Genomic DNA, 15,209 nt, shown 5'->3' with positions numbered 1-15,209 from the left:
GTCACTGTTGTTAAGTAGGAAAAGTAGCAGCCAATTTCCACACAGGAAACACGTGCAGACAGCAATTTGTTAATATTGTGATGTTGATTAAGGGTAACCTTTGGCCAGGACACCAGAGATATAACTTCTATTCTTCTTCAAGGATCTTTTGCGTCCGTTTGAGAGGGCAGCTAGGCCTCGCTTAAACATCTCTTCTGAAAGATGGCGCCTCAGAGTGCAGCACTCCCTCAGTGTTGGCCTAAATTTTCTTGCTCAAGTCCCTGAAGCTGGACTTCCACCTCAGAGTCAGAAGATTGTGAGTGTTACAAACTGAACCAAGGCTGATGTGTGCATAACAGGCTTTACCACTGGAGGTTTACGTACTAGTCCAATCCAATGTTAACCAGAATTCACACCAGGCTATTCAGAGGAATCTTCTTCAAAATCTATTTCTATCTGAATTTGGGATTGCTTGGTCTTATTTCCAGTTTTGGCAATAGATGCTGTTCACCTTGCATAATGGAGGAAGATGCACATAATAGTGAAAGTATTTTATATGTGTTTAGAAATTTCTATTTGTAAGGTGTTTTATACCAATTTCAGTTTGCTAATTTATTACACTGGGATCCATTGTTATGTTCATTTTCATGAGACTCTTCCGTCCTTGATACAAAGGCAAAACACCAACCGCTGTCCGATTCGAAAGTTCTTTATTCTTCTTACATATACAAGCTGGCAAGCCTTTGCTACATAACCTCCACTCAGTGCTGGGAGTCAGGTAGCAAAGGCGTGCTGAATAATGGGACAGTCCCCCTTTATGTATTTTTACAATTCTCACAATCACATGCGGTTTGATAGATACCCTACAGGGCAGAAAGAGGCCATTTGGCCCATCGAGTCTGCACCGACCACAATCCCACCCAGGCCCTACCCCCATATCCCTACATATTTACCCACTAATCCCTCTAATTTACACATCTCAGGACACTAAGGGGCAATTTCAGCATGGCCAATCAACCTAACCCGCACATCTTTGGACTGTGGGAGGAAACCGGAGCACCCGGAGGAAACCCACGCAGACATGAGGAGAATGTGCAAACTCCACACAGACAGTGACCCAAGCCGGGAATCGAACCCAGGTCCCTGGAGCTGTGAAGCAGCAGCGCTAACCACTGTGCTACCATGCCGCTATATTGATGCAATATAGCTGATCACAAGACACCCTTTGTTCTAGTCAGATTAACTACATCTAAGGTCATAATATGGTTATGTTGAAAGAAAGAGAACTGTTAATGGGTAATCTCGTTAATCACAGATGTCTTAAGCTTGTCATTTCGAATTCAACTTACAGCAGCATGCGATATTTAACCCCATAATATCTCATTCCCTCCTTTTATCATTTCATGATAATTTAAACCATTAGGAGAGAGGAGCTTGGGCCTGCTATAGGCCAGGCATCGACAAACACATTGTAGCGAGAGCAATAATAAGCAAACCACCAGAATAATGATTCCCAAATGCATTAGCATTCCTCCCCAGTCCCCAAAGAGGTTACCAAAGGCCCACCAGCCAGGGGATTGTAGTCCTTAAAGTTCTGCCTCTCAGTTCTAATTTTGTCAGCCGTCTTTTTAATATGCTCAGCTAAATCAGTGATATTGTCGGAGGAATGTATGTACAGCACTCAGAGCCTATTAGGGCGCAGGTGCCTCCGGTAGCCACCAACAAGTAATCTAAAGCCATTTGATTTTGGAGTGCCACCGTCCGTATAGCTACGACTTCAGCTGAAACTTCGGAGATAGCTGTGCTCACATCCTTTAATCCAACCACAGTATCATTAGCTATTTTCTCAAGAGCAGATGCCATACTGATCAGCTCTCGAGCCGCCTTTGCTGTTTGCAGGAAAGGCTATCATCGAAAATCGTTCAGCTTCTGTTATGGCCCGTTTAGATCTCAACAGGTGTATCTTGGGGTGGAGATGTAGGGAGTCATAATGTCGGACATAGGGGACCACATATGCTAGATAGCAAGATCCAGACCAGTCCCAGGGAAGCCAAGGATAGGTGTTATCTCCACAGACAAAATAGGTGCCATTGTACACTCCCATGTCGTTTAATAGAACTGGGTCGAGTTGGAATGGAGCTCCCACAGTAGTCCAAAATGATTTGGCTGTAGGGCAATGGACTTTAGGCCTTAGCTTTACCATACTACTCCTGGGACTGGTGATATTAAACTGCTGAATGCAGTAGCTATGGACATTTGGTTCTGTTTCTCATCAGGCAGATGGATCCCCTTTGTTGATTGTTTACAACAAAGTGGGGTGGAGAGTCTGACCTATTATAGTTGGGCTGGTAATGTTTCTTAAAAGTCGATAAAGTACACCCCCCCTCCACCCCCCCCCCCTTCTTCATTGTAGAGACACCACTGCTGAAGTCAATTAGCCAATTTCCTCCCATGGTCCGAGCCCCTTTTCTTCTTCTGTCCTTAGTACCGTTTTGATACAAAATCCGCTCAATCATTTCCTTGGTTTTGAAAGGAATAGGAAACAGGGGGATCCCCTCTTTGGCCTGTGGTGGTATGTGTGAGCAGACCCAATACCTGCTTACATTAAACTTTACAGCATACTCATAAGACATGTACAAAAAGGTGTTAAAGTGAAATTGACCATTAGTCAGTCCATCTTTCAGGCTTCCTTTCCGCTGTTCCGGTTGTCCTTGTGCCAGGAAAATAGCTGAAAGGCTGAAGACGGTGAAGATAAACTTCATGATTTATTAGTGGATGTTGGTGTGCACCGTTTACAGTCACTCAGATATATCCAGCGAGGTTGTCCTTGAATCTTGATTGCAGTTGGAGTCTGGAGGAGAACTTGGAACAGTCCTTTCCACCGTGGCCCAAGTTTGGGTCGATCCCAGTTTTTTATTAGCACGAGGTCTCCTATTTGTGGTCCAGGGAAGTAGTCAGTCCTGTGGGTCAGAATCTTGATCCGGTGTCCGTGGGGTTGATCCAAAGGCGCACTGTACCTGTGAATGAAGAAACTCTAAAGGTGAGGTTAGCTGTCGGAAGTACTTCTGCATTTCGTCTCCCATAACGTGTAAATCTATCTGGGTGGGCGGGCTTGTATTTGCATCCCAGGGCATCCTCCTTGGTTTACCATAGATTATCTCCATAGATGATAGTCCAGTGGTAGAGTGGGGTGTTATTCTCATGTGGTAGAGGGCTAAGGGTAAGAGTTTTAACCAATTTAGGCCGGTTTCAGATGTTAGCTTGGCTAGCTTAGCTTTAAGGGCATCATTGGCTCTTTCCACTATCCCCACTGCCTGAGGATGGTAGGCACAGTGGAACTGCTGCTGAATGTGTAATATGTCACACAGTTCCTTATTAATTTTCCCTACGAAATGGGGGCCATTGTCCAAGCTAATCTGTTGGGGCACACCGAATCTCGGTATTATTTCTGTCAATGACAACTTTACTACTGTCGAGGCCTTGTTATTTGTAGTGGGCAAGCCGCTATCCATCTACTAAACACATCAACAATTACAAGACAATACTTATAACACTGCACACACGGTAATTCAATAAAATCCAGCTGAATACAATGAAATGGGCCACACCTGGCGAGCACTTTATGCCTTGGCCAATGTTATTTTTTTGGCAGGTTAAGCATGATGCTATGCGAGACTGAGCAGCCTCGGCTAGTCGAGGGTGCCACCAGGTATGAAGCAATATTCCACTCATTCCCTCCTTTCCCAGGTGGATGTCAGAGAGTAGACAATCAATCAATGAAGGCAGTAATGCATCTGGAATACAAACTTGGCCTGCTGGAGTAACCCAGAGGCCTGATGACGCAGAATGCGAACATCCATTCGTCTTCCAAAGATCGTGTTCAGAAGCAGGGGGCGTCCCCCTGTAAGCGCTGAATAGTGACTATATCTGGCATGCCCGGTTTGCTCAAAGAAGGCGAGCGATTTATCGCCTGCTTATTCATGGAGGGCACTATGTTAGTTTGGGCTGTTGCAGCCTTTTTGGCGGCATAGTGAGCTCTGGTGTTGCCTGCAGTAACTGTCGAATCATCGGCAGCATGGGCAGTACATTTAATCACAGCCAGTTGTTTAGGGAGGAGGATGGCTTGGAGAAGATTACGAACATAAGGAGAGTTTTGGATGGGAGTCCCTGAAGAGGTAAGGAAACCTCTTTGGGCCCATAATTGGCCGAAATCGTGGGTGACCCCGAAAGCATAACGGGAGTCGGTATAAATATTTGCGGATTTGTTCGCAGCGAGGATGCAGGCGCGGGTGAGGACAAATAGTTCGGCCTTTTGGGCGGAGATGGAAGGTTAGAATGCAGCCGCCTCCAGGGTGGTAGTATCATTTACAACTGAGTAACCAGAAATGGGTCTCCCAGAGGGGGAGAGGGAGGAACTGCCATCAACAAATATGGTAAGGTCAGGGGAAGGGAGGGGAAAGTTTGTAAGATCCGGACGAGGGGAGGTTAGAAAATGATTTCTAAGTAAACAATCATGTGGGGGCTCCGGGAGTTCGTCTGGAGGAGCGGTCAGGAATGTGGCAGGATTAATAGTGGAGCAGAAGGAGAACGTCAAGAGTGGGTTATTAAGGAGTGCAACTTCGTAACGACTTAACCGAGCCTGGCTTAGCTGCTGAGTCTGATGGGAGGTAAGAAGGGCCACCACGGCGTTTCAAAAATAAACCCACCTTAATTAGCTGCTACATTTTGAAACTTTGAAAATATGGTTCATTGCATAGCAATAATAATGGGGCGAAGCTCTGGAGGTTCTATCCTTTGGCGGAACTAAAATGAAATGTAGCAATAGGACAATATAGCAATGTATAAGGATAGTTCAGAAAACAAAACACAAGAATGGAAATGGAGGTGGAGGAAGGAGGAGAAAAGAATGTTCATTTTTAACAGTCTTGCAGCCATAATGGACCTGGCCAAGACTGAGACAAGTCACAAGAAAAATACTTCATGGTGGTTCTGTGCTGCAAATGAGGTAGGTGACTTTTGAGCTCATTCAAAGTAATGACTTAAATACGTGGTGAGAAAAAGCACCCTCATGCTACAAATTAAAGTTACATGAATGGTTCACAGCTAAACTATTAGAGTGCTCTGCAAAATAGAGAAGAGACACAAATTGGTCAAAGTCACTATGTCCCAAAAGTGTTAAAGGAGTGGTGTTAATACAGATAGTGGCCAGGGCTTGAACAAAGACTCGTGTCTCTTCATTTTCCTAATGGAATAACAGCTTGGAGGGCCCAGGACAGGGTGGTTTGGTCGCTTGCCCTGTCTTGTCAGCCTGGATCGGAAATGTCTCAACTTGTTGAGACTCTGAATTGGATTTGATTTGATTGAATTGGAAAAGTATTTAAAAAAACAGCTTGGAGAGAAAGTCTAAATTGAAAAGTCTTTTATTGGAGCCCATCTTAAACAAGACCTGAAGAAAGTATGGCTGAAAGCACAGTGGATACTTTGAAACACAAAAAAATACATATTGTATCATCTAACTCAAAACTTGGAATAGAACTCAATTTATATTAACTGAGATATAATTTTGTAAACTGGATCTCACAAGCAGAGGATGGTCAAAATTGTGCTCATGGCGAAAATACTTTTCTACAGGTCTTAATAAATGTTGAGAGGCTTTACTGAGGTGACAGTGAAAGCAATGGAATCTTGAGTAATTTTAAGATGTTGCAGTTAAAATGTTTCAGTCAATGTAAGTGAATATGAAAGGTCACTGACGAGGTTAAAGATGGATTCCTTAATGATTAAAGCTGACTCCCAGCGTTTTATGTTAAAACAAAAGCAACTGTTGGCACTTCTTAAAAAAAGTTACAAATATTCAAAAATAACCCAGCATTATCTATTATGGGCACAAAGCAAATGACAGTGATGAATGAATATCAGTATGTATCATTGAAACCGTGTGTGGTTAATCACGTAAACGCTTCTCCAACTTAGCTTAATTAGATTTTAGATAAAGTACATGGCTTCCAATTTATATAATGGAAAGTGCCCAGAGAACATAGATTTCTCTGGAATTAAACTGGAGAAATGTGATACATGAGGTAGTGGGTGAGGGGCTGGTGGAGGGTAATATTAGCAGCGGCCGTTCGGGACTATCATAATCCTCACTATCTTCCGAATCACTAGAGTAATTATCTCGTCGGCGCCGATGGGTCTTAAAGGGATGCGGTTTTTTCTCAGTACGGGTAGTACGAGATCGGGTTCTACAGGCTATCGGAGAAGTGGACGGTCCCTTTGTTGAGCCCTTGTGAGGGCGGGTGCCAGGTCCTGAGGTAGTTTGTTGGACAGGGGCATCAGATGTTGTCGAGGTCGGCAAAACAGGAGGTTGACCAGGGGCTTCGGATCTTAGAATTTCGGACTCTGGGGTATAAGGCGGAGGAGGGGGAGGTGGAGTTGGTTGGACCTGGACAGGTTGGGGTTGGAGTTGGGGAGCGGTCGGAGTGCTAGGTTGCCTTCTCCAATCCTCCTCTTCCAGTTGTTCATCGGTGTCAGTACTTTGGAACAACAATGGCATGCCAGATATGTCAGGAGGTACCTCCTGGTTTTTTATCTTTCCTTTGTTTGGCCTGTCGCTCTCTGTCTCAGTCTCGTCTCTCCCTTTCCAACCTCTCTTGTTCTGCTCTATCTCTTTTGTCCTTCTCATGCTTCTCACATTCCCACTTCAACATTTCCCAAGGTTTGGGTTTCCCTTCATCATCACATTCACTGATCCCTCTCCTACGTGCATATTCCTCCCAGCTAGCCAGCTTTGATTTTTTGGTTAGTTCATCGGGTTTCTTTCTCCATAAAGACATTAAAACTTTTCATTTACTTCCCGCATTATATTTCCAAATAGCCTCCTCTGCTTTAGTACCCTTATCCAAATCCCAAGTTCCCCCTAATGGCCAATTCTCCTTTCCCAACTTTTTGTTTAAACACCCTGACAAGCGTCTGAGTCGCTCCTCGTCCTTTGGGTTTTCATGACACATTTTATATAAAGGGGTCCCATCCCCTGACTTATCCAAAGTTTGACCCATTGTCAGAAGACTTTGACCACTTGTGCTTCACGATCTTCAGTGTCCTGTTGTCCCTACGCCCATTTCAGAGTCCTGACCTTCGCGTGGGGGATTTCCCCTCTTAACAACCGGTCTAAGGCTGGGCGTTTGAGACAGGCACTTCCTTTCGATCGGCACAACTAGTCACGTTTCCAACTTTACCTACCTAATTCCCACCCTTTTTATGTCTGAGGACTCGAACCTCCAATTCTACCGACCTAGGGACTCGAACCCCGGTCAACCAGGGAACTCAAAACCTCCCAGTTTTGATATACCAAAGTCCTGGGGACTCTAACCTCCAAGTACGTGTGGGGGACTTGAACCTCCGTTATCTTACTGAATAAACCTGGGGACTCTAACCACCCAGTGTAGGACTAGTCAGTGTTCAAGGACGTAAGTTGTCTCTGGGTTCCATCAATACAGGGCCTCAGGGGATGAGGTCGACTGGGTTCAGTGAGAGAGACCAAGGTTAATGTTACCTTGTGGGCTCGTCCGTCTCACGTCACCAACACCCAGACGATCGCTTATTCAGTCCACCTCGGAGGATATCTGTATATGTTGGAACCCTGCTCTGCAACGCCAATTGTTATGTTCGTTTTCGTGAGACTCTTCCGTCCTTGATACAAAGGCAAAACACCAACCGCTGTCCGATTCGAAAGTTCTTTATTCTTCTTACATATGCAAGCTGGCAAGCCTTTGCTATGTAACCTCCGCTCAGTGCTGGGAGTCAGGTGGCAAAGGCATGCTGAATAATGGGACAGTCCCCCTTTATGTATTTTTACAATTCTCATAATCACATGCGGTTTGATACAATATAGCTGATCACAAGACACCCTTTGTTCTAGTCAGGTTAACTACATCTAAGGTCGTAATATGGTTATGTTGAAAGAAAGAGAACTGTTAATGGGTAATCTCGTTAATCACAGATGTCTTAAGCTTGTCATTTCGAATTCAACTTACAGCAGCATGCGATATTTAACCCCATAATATCTCACCATGTACCTCTTTTTTGTGAATGTGGGCCTATTTAATGAGCTTATAGTAAAGGTGCATTGTTGGCTGACTCCAAATATTAATATGGTTTCTATTATCTAGGTATTTTCTTACAATCTCCAAAGAGACCGATAATTGGAGGCCTGAATTTATTTTCAAAAAATCAACGGTTGAAAGAATGACATGACAAGATTTGATGTTTTACAACTTTTACTGTACAAACTAAGTGTAATGTTTTTGATCAAGTACTTATTTTTCTAGGCAACTTATTATTTAAACCATAGATAAGAGGTTCTCCATTTAACTTTTAACATAACTAAAAATCTCCTATTATGGTCATACATTACACTGACCCTTAAGTGGACACTTTATCCTCCAGTAACCAATCTAGAATTATTCTCAGCTTCTGATGTCTAGCTTCCTTCCTACTTTCCTATTTGGGTTACACTGTAGATTCCTTCCTTTATCTCCAAGCTAGGCGAATCTTCCAGCCATCTCATAAATCATCACAAAATTCAGTCTGATTAAGTTCTGAACAATGGTGAGTATTTTCTCTGCTTAAGGTGCAGGCCTGGGTATTTCTATCCCTTGCTCTCTTCCTCGCAGATGATCTCATAAGCAATTTGTGATATTAATTGATTTATAGAGAAACCTGCCCTCAAAAATTGTCCTCTCTACCCTCTTTCCTCGTGGTATTGGGAAACACATTAGCATTTCTACTTGGATACAAAGCTAATTAGTTTTTGATCTAAACTCCCTTTCACCTTAGAAAGAAATAGATAATTTGCAACACAATTTTAAACAAATAAACACCTTTTTTGGAACCTTGAGATACTTAGGGTCCACTCATTGGAGTGGGTAGAAAATACTTAACTGGACTAATACCATTGAAGCAAAGAAAGTCTACAGCACATTCAGCCCATTGTCTCTGTGCCACCAAGAAAAAGGGAAAAAAAGGAAACTAGCCATCATTGTATTCCCACTTTCCAGCACATGGACTTACAACCTTACAGGTTATAACATTTCAGGTGCATATCCAGGTACCTTTCTAAATGAGTTCAGTGTTTCAGCCTCAACCACCCAACTTAGGCAGTGAATCCTTGATGCCAACCACCCTCTGGGTGAAAAAGCTTTTCCTCATGTCCCTATAATCCTGTCAATCACCTCCATTCCCCCTGGTAATTGACCCCTCAATTACGGAAACAGGATTATCTCATAATTTTGTGCACCTCAAATTGGTCATCCATCCGCCTTCTCTGTTTTAAGGAAAACAACCCTAGGCTCTTCTCAAGTCCTGGCAACATTCTTGTAAATCTCCTCTGTACATTCTTCAGAGCAACTGTGTCCTTCTTGTAATGTGCTGACCAGAACTGTACACAAAATTCCAGCCATGCCCCAACCAGCATTTTATACACTTTCAGCTTTACATCCCTGCATTTGCATTCAATACCTCACCCAATAAAGGAACGCATTCCACAAGCTTTCTTGACCACCTTTATCTACCTGTTCTGCCACTTTGATGGACTTGTGGATAAGCACTTCAAGTTCTCTCACTTCCTCCACTCTTTCATTATTTGTCCATTTATTGAGTATTCCCTAGCTTTGTTTGCTCTCCCCAAATGCATTACTGCGTACTTCTTAGGATTGAATTCTATTTGCCACTTTTCCACCCAATCGATGTAATTCTGGATGTAATATCACTGGAAACTGTTTTCCATTCGCAAAAACATCCATCGATCATTACCCTTTGTTTCCAATTTTGGGTCCATCTTGCCCCCTTCCTCTGTGTTCCATGCGATTCACTTTTCTGATCAGTTTGCCACGAGTATCTTGTCAAATGCCTTACTGAAATCCATGTAAGCAATATCCATTGCATTTTCCTCATCAATTCTCCTTGTTACTTCCTGAAAAAATTTGAATAAGTTAGTAAGACACATTCAGCCCCAACAAAACCATGCTGACCATCCCCGTGCCTTTCTAAATGACAGCTTATCCTGTCTCTCAGAATTGTTTCCAATAATTTGTCCACCACTGACTGACCGACCTATAATTATCTGGCCTTTCCCTTACACCCTTTTTAAATAATGATACAACATTTGCTGAACTCAAATCCTCTCGTACCTCGCCTATATCTAGTAAAGATTGGAAAATGATGCTCAGACCATCTGCTAATGCCTCCCTAGTTTCCATTAACAGCCTAGGGTGTAATCCATCAAATGCTGGTTATCCACCTTCAAGGATGTCAGCCCCTCCAGTCCTTCCTCTCTCCTTATGCTTATTGTATCTAAAATTTCACACTCCTCTTTTTAACTAGAATGTCTGCATCATCCCTTTCCTTGGTGAAGACAAAGCCCATAGTATTTATTGAGAACTCTCCCCACATCATCTGCAAAAACACATTGGTGGATCTCTGATGGGCTGTATCCTCTCCTTAGTTATTCTCTTGCTCTTAACATAGTGGTTAAACATCTTCGGGTTTTCCTTGATTTTACCTGCCAATATTTATTTTGTATCCTCTCTCTGCTGTCCTAAGTACCACCTTTACTTCATCCCTGTACTTTCTACACTTTCTGTGACTATTGTAAGCTTTAAATGAAACTAACCACGCAGTCCACTTTCACCAGTTCACCCCCTCAGCTTTGTAAAATTTATTTCCACAATTCAGAACTTTTACTCCTGTTCCATCTTTGTTCTTTTTCATAATGATGCTAAATCTAATTGTATTATGGTCACTATCTCCAAAATAGTCACTTGCTGTTACTTCATTCACTTGCCCAGCTTCATTTCTTAAGACGAAATCTAGAATTGCGCTATCTTTCATTGGGCTTTGCTACGTGCTGGATAAGAAAGTTCTCTTGCATGCAATTCAAGAATTCTCGGGTATAAACTGTCCAACTTGTACAGGTCCCATCTTCTCCAAAATTGGCCCGAATGCCACAATTGATGCCCTCACTCCTATGCCAGCTTCCCAGCCTCATGTTCGATTGCTAAATTCCCCTATTTCTATGCACATTAGTACATAGGACGGGGAGTAATCCTGAGATTACTGTTTTATGGGTCTTGTTTTTCAATCTTCTCCCTAACTCCCTGAAATCTGATTTCAGAACCTCATTCCCATTCCTACCCAAGTCATTGGTACCATTGTAAACCACAACTTCTGGATGATTACCCTCCCTCAAAAGAATGTCCTGCAACTGCTCTGTGACATCCTTGACCCTGGCACCACAGAGACAAAGTGCCATCTTGAAGTCACATCTATAGCCACAGAAGCGCATGTCTGTTCCTGTAACTAACATTGCTGCGCTTCCTCCCCTCCTGTACAGCAGAATTACTTGGCTCCGATTGCAGTCCCCAATCATGAGTATCCAAAATAGATTGACGACTGGTATCCCTGGGGACTCCTACACTACATTCCTAGTTCCCTTGGACTGCCTGGTGGTCACCCATTCCCCTTCTGCTTGCAGGCTCCTAAGCTGCGGTGTGGCCACCTCTCTGAATGTGAATAGTAGTCCCATGGGACGCAGTTCAAATCCCACCATGGCAGCTTATGGAATTTAAATTCAATTCGTTAACAGCCCAAGTCATGGTGCCATAAAATTATCATTGATTGTTATTTAAAACAAAAATCTGGTTCACTATTTTCCTTTAGGGAAGGAAATCTGCTGTCCTTACCTGATCTGGCCTACATGTGACTCCAGACCCACAGCAATGTGGTTGCATCTCGAGCAGAATCTCAAATCGAAATGACAAACTTACAATAGTGTAAACACAGAATATGAATCCATCCTGAAGAACCAAATTGTAAATTACACTAAAATGTTACATCTATTAAGCTGAAGAGCTACCTGGCTAATTTGACATCCTCCTAAAGCAGTAAACAGCAACAAAAACCCAAAGCTGACAATGAAAATATTCTTTGTGGTTCTTTCAGTTTTTATCAATGTACTGATTAAAATCACTCAGCAAACTGACAATTTCAGTTAAGAAACAAACTAACGGCTTCTAAGTGATGAGCAGTGCAAAGTTCAGGAGATCCCCATTGCAATTAACATTTTTCCTGGTCACACCTTGTTTTTAAAAATATATTTATGACAGTTAGATGACCAAAGTTCACGGGTCAGGGTTCACTGAGAGTGAGGGTCAGAATGGTTCACACCTGAATAAGGAGGGTGAGCGAGCCGGCAGTTGGCCAGATTTGTTTGAACTCGGCAGCACTGCTAATGAGATGTTCCTGCTGCTGCCGGCAGCCATTACATTGAAGATAGGAGGAGGCCATTTGGCCCTTTGAGCCTGCTCCGCCATTTATTACAATCATGGCTGACCGTTCAACTCAATAACCTAATCCTGCTTTCCCCCATAATCTTTGATCCCATTCGCCCCAACTGAAGGCACTGGGGGACCCACTCCTCACCACAACATCCTGCGCTGAGGGTTTTGGTTTCTCAGTATCAGGCTTCAGGTGACAATGGGTCAGCCCTTCGTTCTCACCCATCTCACTACTGCTGCCAGTGAGAATGGAGAACTTGGCATTTGGCCAAAGCTCCATGCACAGCAGCAGGACCAGAGAATCCCAGCTGCAGACAAAGTCGAAGAATTCTGTCCAACGTATCTGAATCATTTTTGAAGCAATAATTTCACTGAGTGCTTTGGAAAAGTTTGTGTCTCAGAACCTAGAGCTTCACGTGGTTGAACTGCTTATCTGATATTATTTCCCTACCTTTGCGATACAAGTTAATGCTTTTCTGATTTTCAAGGCACAGGCTTGTGAAGAAATAATAATCGTACATTGAATTCAATCATAGAGGATAGAAACTCATTAATTTTGGGACCCACCGGTCATTTGGGGTACTGTGCCATTGCATTGCGTCTTTCACTGTAACTCTGCTCCCATTGGGAGGGTGAGCAAACTGACCAAAGCACCGTGGTGCAGGAGACCATTTTACTGGGGGGAGTAAAAAGGAATGTCATTGCAATAGGATCCTGTTCACTAATACAGTTCACTGCAGCCAAGTGTGTCAGTTCCAAAGGCTGTGTTTCCTTTCTAGAGCCTAAGTTAGGACATCTCCTTGGGACTGGAGAGATACTTGGAATGGGAGGGGAAGGATCCAACTGTCGTGATCCATGTGGGCACAAAGGATATAGGATGAAGAAAGAGGTTCCTCTGAGAGAGTATGAGCCACTGGGAGCTAAATTGAAAGGCAGCACCACAAAGGCAATAATTTCTAACCAGCGAGTTGAATGTGTGGTGTCAGTGATGATACTGTGCTATCAATATATTTTATGTTTAAGGGGGGCTGCTTTAAGATTCAGTGTTTTATTACAAGCAGTTGGTTTGTCTGGTAAGAATACTGCAGAAAGCAGGATAATTACTCATTTTGGCCATGTAAGCAGAAGGCTTAATGAGCTTTTGTTTACCAAAGAAGAGGACCCTTGGAGTATTTTCTTGATTGAAGTAATATGCTGAGTTAGGTATGCAGGGACAGAGTCATGTGATATTAGAAATGGAAGGAGCTTGGCTTGTAACAGAAAAGCCATTTCATTTTCATTTTTTAAGAAAGGCAGTTGCTGGTTGCTGACTGCAGCTGGTTGAAGGCAAAAGCCTTGAGGCTCTCTCTCTCTCTCTCTTTGAAAGCTCCAAGGTGGTTACTCAAGTCAAAGCAAGCATGTAGTGTATTGGGAATTCCAAAAGGCATCTGATAAGGTGCCACATAAAATGTTACTACGCAAGGTATGAACACATGGTACTGAGGTGATATATTAGCATTGGCTAACTCACAGAAAATAGAGTCTGTATAAATGGGTCTTTGTCAACTTGGCAAACCATAACTAATGTAGTGCCACAGGGATCAGTGCTGGGGCCTCAACTATTTATAATCTGTATTAGTGACCTGGATAGATTGTAGCCAAATTTTCTAATGATACAAAGATTGCAGGAAAACAAGTTGTGAAGAGGATACAAAGAAACTGGAAAGAACATAAGAACGAGGAGCATGAGTAGGCCCTCGAACCTGCTCTGCCATTCAATACAATGATGGCTGATCAAATCTCATCCTCATTTCCACCTTCCTCTCTGCTCCCTAGAGCCATTCATCCCGCTACTAATTAAAAACCTATCTATCGCCTCTTCAAATTTGTTTAGTGCTCTGGCATTCACTGCACTCTAAAGTAGAGAATTCACAAAGATTTGAGCAAAGTAATTCCTCTTTATTTCAGTTTTAAATCTGCCACCCCTTAGCCTAAAAGGGGATATAGATAGGGTAAATGAGTCAGTAGAAAAATGACAGAGTCTCTCTCTACAGAGACTGTAGAATGCTGTGGTATAAAGAAATCTGGATGCCCTTGTATATAACCTTAAAATATTACCATGCAGATACAGCAAGAAATTAGGAAGACAAATGAATGTTGATCTTTACAGCAAGGGGGATGGATTACAAAAGTAGGGATGCCTTGCTACAATTCTACAGAGAATTGATGAGAACACACCCGGAGTACCGTGTCATTTTGTCTTGTGTAAAGAGGAGGAATATACTTACATTGGAAACAGTTCAAAGAAGGTTTATTCCTGGATTGAAATAATCGTCGTATGAGGAATGGTTAAACAGGTTGGGCCTATACTCACGGGAGTTCAGAAGAATGAGAGATGATCTTGTGCATTCAGAGGGAGTTTGACAGAGTAAATGCTGAGAAGATGTTTCCCCTTGTGGGGGAACTTAGAACTTGGGGACTCAGTTTAGAAATAAAGCACCTCCCATTTAAGACGGAGCTGAGGAGGAATTTCTTATCCTAGAAGGTCATTAGTCTTTAGAATTCACTCCCTCAGAGAGCTGTATAGGTTGGGTCATTGAATATATTTAAGGCTGAATTAGACAGATTTTTAGTCTATAAGGGAATCATGGGTTATGGGGGCAGGCAGGAAAATGGAGTTAAGGCCATAATCAGATCAGCTGTAATCTTATTGAATGGCAGAGCAGGATTGACGGGCCAAATGGCCTACTCCTGCTCCCACTCCTTAGTTCTCTTGTGATCTTAACTTGCAAATGTATGTCCCAGATAGGTATCTGGTGATCTTCATGCATCTGACACCTGTGTGCAGATGCTTGGTTAGGGATTACTCAGGACTCCCAGGTTTACAGCCCATTGCCAATTCTCCATCATCACAGGACT

The sequence above is a fragment of the Mustelus asterias genome, chromosome 10, assembly GCF_964213995.1.
Source record: "Mustelus asterias chromosome 10, sMusAst1.hap1.1, whole genome shotgun sequence".
NCBI lineage: Eukaryota > Metazoa > Chordata > Chondrichthyes > Carcharhiniformes > Triakidae > Mustelus > Mustelus asterias.
The sequence above is the reverse complement of the archived record's forward strand: the minus strand, read 5'-3'. Positions refer to the sequence as shown.